This window comes from Capra hircus, chromosome 6 (assembly GCF_001704415.2).
Source record: "Capra hircus breed San Clemente chromosome 6, ASM170441v1, whole genome shotgun sequence".
NCBI lineage: Eukaryota > Metazoa > Chordata > Mammalia > Artiodactyla > Bovidae > Capra > Capra hircus.
In genome coordinates, this window is record NC_030813.1 from 20,351,837 (window position 1) to 20,357,836 (window position 6,000).

At 47.1% G+C, this 6,000-nt stretch overlaps 1 protein-coding gene across 3 annotated transcripts in view; it reads right to left on the reverse strand.

Moving 5' to 3' along the window:
* TET2 (tet methylcytosine dioxygenase 2) overlaps positions 1–1,027 on the reverse strand; it is a 136,051-nt gene extending 135,024 nt beyond the window's left edge. For all 3 annotated transcript variants that reach the window (XR_001295766.2, XM_005681343.3, XM_013964483.2), the window contains exon 1: positions 736–1,027. The gene's annotated coding sequence lies outside the window, so the exon portion shown is untranslated. The remainder of the gene's footprint in view (positions 1–735) is intronic.

The following is a 6,000-nucleotide window of genomic DNA, read 5'->3' on the forward strand; positions in this document are numbered from 1 at the left end:
GGGTTCGGGTCTTGTGTGGGGAAGCCGAGAAACTATTCTTTTCCTCTCGGCTCCGCAGCGCTAACAAAACACGAGTACTTCAGCGGGGAAAGAAAAAAAAAAACAAAAAACATAACAACCCCCGACCGAGTAGACTCCTGTTCCACTCGCTGTGACACTCGCTGAGCGCGGCCCCCCGAAAAGGGGACACGGGGCAGGCAGAAGGGGGCGGACGCAAACGCACACTCAGATCCAGACCCCCAGCGCAGAGAAGGGTCGAAATCCACTCGGTCCGTGTGCTCCCCAGGGGTGGGTGAGGATAAACCCGGGGCTCGTCTGCCTTCCACCGAGGGAGGGGGGTGGGGGAAGAGTCAAGGAAAAAGTCGTGCCCCCCGACAGCTGCACTAGTTTAGAAAGGAAAGCAGAGAAAAATCACTTTCCGGAGGCTAAAAGGCCGGGAAAGCGGCCGGCCGGACTCACAAAGCTAAGTTTTCTGGGTGAGGAGGGCACGAGCATTAATTAACAGGAGAGAGAGGGGAACACACAACTACAGGTTTAAAAGGGGGGTGGGGGGAATTAAAACTATATTTGTCAGCCATGTTGAAGAGGCTCCAGTAATTTGTGAAGCTTCCCTTCTTCCCTCTCGGTTCTTTGCGGGTGACACTGCAGGCTTTGCGCCCCAGCCCCTGCGAGCCCGAGAGAAAGCGAAGGGGAGAGGAAGGGGAGAGTTTCGCGGCATAAGAGAAGCGCTCTGACCTCGTTCTCGTCCCTCAGCCTTGCAGCGATCCAGCAGTTTGCAGTCGGGTCTCCTTTCTAACAAATCCTAAAGGGCAGCCATCTTGCTTCCTTCTGCTTCTCTACGAAAGCAGCCTAGCCTCCGCATCAATATTCATAAGGCAGTTTGACGTCTGTTCTCATCACCCGGCGGGGCTGGCGTCTCGGGGCGGCCGCGGCGAGGGGGCGGACGTGACTCGCATGCGAGCCGGGCCTGGGCGCGCGGCGCTCGCGAGGAGGAGGCGGCGGGGCCGCCCGAGCTCTGGCCGCTGCCGCCGCCGCCGCTCTCCGCCTCCGCCTCCTCCCGCTTCTCCGCCTCCTCCGCCCCGCTTCCTCCTCCTCCTCCTCCTCCTTCCCCTCCGCCCCGGACACCGCCTTCTGCGCCCGGGCCTCCACCGCCGCCCCGGGGCTCTCGGCCCGGACTCCCCGGGAATTGGCTCCCCGCCCCGGGGCTCCCAGCACGGAAGCCGGCGGCACCTGGGCCCGAGCGCAGGGGCGCGCGCTCGAGGCTGGGACTGGGGAGCCAGGCAGGGGAGCAGTGCGCCCGGAGGAGCGCGGGGGAAGGTCCGGACTCCGGGACCCTTGCACGGGTCGCCACGCAGCTGGAGGCGTGGGACTGGAGCCGCGGGGGGAGATGGTGTGCGTCCCTGGCAGGAGGATGCGAGACCCCAGCTGAACCTTTTAAACTTTTTTTGGTATCGTACCCACCGCGACCTTAGGGTAGATGCGCACCTCCACAATCCCCAGTGTCCGCGCATCCGCCCCGACTCCCACCTCCTGGCAGGTACCCCCGAGCACGCCCCGGAGCGCACCCACCTTCGCCCGCTCAGGCCCGCACCCCAACCTCTGGTAGGTCCACTCGCCCCGCTTCGCCCCCGCTTTGGCATCCCCTCCACACGGTCGTTTTCATCTCGCTGTGCAGAAGCACCCCCCAGTTTCTCAGAGGGCATGCCCTTAGTGCTTCAGGGGCCTGTAGTCTCAAAGACTCGACAAATTAGGAAATTGAGCGAGGGCCGCTTCTCACCGCCCCAGCCCACCTTCTGTTTACTTTGGCCACGTGGGCTGAGAGAAGGATTCACGCAGATCCGAGAGGACTTTCTCAACAGTGACTCTTCTCCCTAAATTCGGTCGTAAGAAATAAACCTGCAATTTCAAATGGTTAAGTTTACTCGCGTAAGCGCCTCTATTTTGCAAAAATGCCCAGCCTTATAATTAAGTGATGAAGAAATCGACCTGTAAAGAACTAAACTCCGAATGACGGACTCTCGATTTTCCCTGACGTTCGGGATTCTATAATCATTCGCATCCGTTGACAGTTTTTCTTTTCTGTTGCCGAGTAGATTTTTAATTTTTTTGAAAAGAATAATCATGTTGAAGATGAGATAAAGAACAAAGCCCATGTGAATCGTTATATCAGATTGATAGTTTTTGAGATTCGCCCTCTATTAGACGTTCTCACGTTACTGGCATTCAAATTTTAGATAGATTTTTGGGGGCACATCCGTTTTGGGATCGCTACATTGTGATCGGATCGCTACATTGTGACCAGGCTATTCTTAAGTCAACACAAGATATTTTGTATAGCTCACATTTTTTGTCTGTAATTTCTTTAGAAGTGAAGGCTTTACCTAATTTTATGAGATCGGAATATTTCCTCTTTGAAAAGGCGTTTAAAAGGGAACTCTTTGTATGTTACATTGTTGCGAAGAAGAGCGTTTAAAGTGTGTTCCAATGAAACATTGTTTATTCCACTTTGAGACAAAGTTGACTTCGACTTCTGGTTTCGAACTTGTCTAAGCAAGATCATTCGTTTCCCTAAGCATTCATGTAAAATGAATTTCCATCTTTTTTAACTGCACACGAATGTGTCTTTGAAGTCTTGGTAATTGCTAATGAGCTGTAAGCTGTTTAAAAGGTGCCTTGTAATTTGTTTTTCAAGTCCCAAAAGTAAAGTTTCCTGAAGACTGTGACCTACCTTTGTGTCCAGCACAAAACAGCAGAATTGTGGAAAACATGGGCTTTGGAGTCAGACAGACCTAGATGGATCCTGACTCCACCCCTTACTAAATGTGTGACCTTGAGCATAGTACTTAACTCTTTGTGTATCAGTTCCCTTGTCTGTCAAGTATGAAGTGGTAGTCTTTCAGTGGTGCGCTACTCTTGGTGATCCCATAGACTGTAGCCTGCCACGCTTTTCTGTCCATGGAATTCTCCAGGTAAGAGTCCTGGAGTGGGTTGCCTTTCCCTGCTCCAGGGGATCTTTCCTGGGTCTCCTGCATTGCAGGTAGATTCTTTACTGCCTGAGCCACTAGGGAAGCCCATGTTAAAACACTGTGTTGTGAGAATTGAATATGACACCAAGTGCCCAGGTAGTTATTATTAATACTATTACCAATCATAAACTCTCTACTTTAAGGAGTTTTTCTTGCTTGACTAGAAGCATATACGTAAATATATGTCTTCCTACATTGAATAACATGCGGCAAATATTGTACTGACATGACTTTGATATGACTACCTGAATGCTCCCTTACTTATGTATATGATAATTGGGGAAATGATCTGTAGGGTCACCTCCTCATTTATCTTTTAAACACCTCCCTCTCTGTGTGTTATAACAGGTGGTTCTTGTCTGTCTGGAATCACACTTGACTTGCAGTTGGTTTTGCGACAGGCCCTGAACCTTTTCTTGCCAACTTCTCTGCACTCCACCCCACCCTTAACCACCATGACATTTTGTTAATTTGAAAGAAAATTCCTTACTCCTCTTGGCTATTGTGACTTTTCAACAGCAAAAGGAAGTAAAATTCTAAGTCTACAGGTATAAAATATTTTAGTAAAATTTTGTATTGTTGATCAAAAAAAAAGCCACCTTCTTTCTTAACCTCTATTTCTGGGAAAGAAAAGCTATAGTGCACATAATCAGCTGTTTACTAAATATTAGTGCACATTTGTATGAGTAGTTCAGAGCCAGCTTTTATTAATTGTGTGCATTCTTGAGATTCCTCCTCTTATAGGTGTGGATAATGTGTTTTTAAAAGATAATTTGCTGTTTTAACAACAATTGTTATCAAACTCCTTACCATTTTCCCCCCTCCAATTAGAAAGACCAGCACTGCTTCCACACAGAAAAATCCTTGCTTCCTTACCAGAGAAAAAAGACTAATAGAACAAGTTCCATGACATGCTATTCTGTGTTAGAAAATTGACTTGATTGGCCTGGGCACCTGCTGTCTAACTCAGTTGCTGGTCTCTAAGCCTCTTAGGGTGGAGGCAGCTTCCTGTCTGTTCTGTCCTTTAAAGAGCTGACAACAGCAGCTTGCTTTACAATGCAAATTTCTTGTACTAACAAAAAATAATAGGTGGTTCTTAATTTCCTCCCCTCCTGCAGAATAGAAAATTTTCTTAAGGACTTGATTTTCTCTTTAACAGAGAGAAGAGAGTTGTGGTACATACTCCTTTGAAAGAATTACAGTGGTTTAACAAAAACATTAAATTATGGCCTGTTGTTTCCCATCTCCAAAAACATATTTCTGAAGCATGACATGATAAAGATTCTCTGCATGCTTAAGAGACAGTTGACCTTCAAACAGCACAGCAGTCATTGCTGTGAAGGGACTTTCTTGTTTCTTTTGTCTAGTGACATTACTGCGCACCATACAAGGTATCTATTTAACATAAGTCGACTGCCAGTTTAAAAAAAAAATCTCCAAGAGATGAAACATTTAGAACACTTTAAATTATTGATATACATTGTTACTAATATAAATAATCATTGTCTAAAGCCAAGGATCATAATATTATGATTCTCTTTTGTTAATGTGATTCTTACTGATTTTTTTTTCCCTGACCTTGTTAATGGTTAATTTCTCTTTCTATAATTTGGAAATTTTTGAAGAAATAGATACAAATGATATAATCCTAGCACTCAAACCAAACGTGTCTACTGACTTAATGGGGGTTTAAACAATATGTCAGATGAAACTCAGAAATCTAATCTGATTAAAACTGCCAAAGGTGTTATAAAAAAAATATTAGGATCACTAGAGATCTCATGGAAATGCCTCTAGAAGTATTGCCAATGTGTTCCTGACATCCATGTCTTTCCTTCTCATGAATTCTGAATCTGCAATCCAGTAACTACTCTTCTTCTCGTCCAAATTTGGTAACACATTTAATGTCCCACTTTCTGTGAGAGAGTAATTTTTCAGCTTCAGTGATAGGCTCAGACGGTAAAGCGTCTTCCTGCAATGCAGGAGACCCAGGTTCAATCCCCGAGTCAAGAAGATCCCCTGGAGAAGGAAATAGCAACCCACTCTAGTACTCTTGCCTGAAAAATTCCATGGACTGAGGAGCCTGGTAGGCTACAGTCCATGGGGTTGCAAAGAGTCAGACACGACTGAGCGACTTCACTTCTTCTTCAGTGATAAACTTCAGTAATGAAGTTTATTAGTAATTACTTCAGCACCAGTCTACATTGATATAAGATTTTTATAGTTTTAAAAGTATTTGGGGGGACTTATCTGGTGGTACAGTGGAGGAGAATCCACCCAACACAGGAAACGACTCCATCACTGGTACAAGATTCCACATGCCCGTGGGACATCTAAGCCCACTGGCCACAACTACTGAGCATGCGTGTAACTGCAGGCTCTAGAGTCTGCTCCGCAACAACGGAAGCCCCCGCAATGAGAGGGGCTTCTCTCCGTGCACCACAACGAAGAGTAGCCTCCTGTTCTCTGCAACTAGAAATCTGCCTGCCAATGGTCCAAAGATTCCATATGCCGCAGGGCAACAGTCCACTCACCACAACTACTGAGCTGGCGCTCCAGAGCCCACGAGATGCAACTGCTGAAGCCCACACGGCTAGAGCCTACGCCTGTACTCTGCAACGAGGGAAGCCGCCGCGATGAGAAGCCTGCACACTGCACGGGACAGTAGCTCCCTCTCAGGACGAGAGAAAGCCCACACAGCAACGAAGACCCAGCACAGCCAAAAGTAAAATAAACGAACAGTTAATTTAAAAACCGTTTTTCCTGTGAATTATCATATGTGAAACGAATCACCAGCCCAGGTTCAATGCATGATACAGGGTGGTTGGGGCTGGTGCACTGGGATGACCCAGAGGGATGGGATGGGGAGGAAGGAGGGAGAGGGGTTCAGGATGGGGAACACATGTACACCCATGGTGGATTCATGTCAATGAATGGCAAAACCAATACAATATTGTAAAGTAAATAAAAAAGT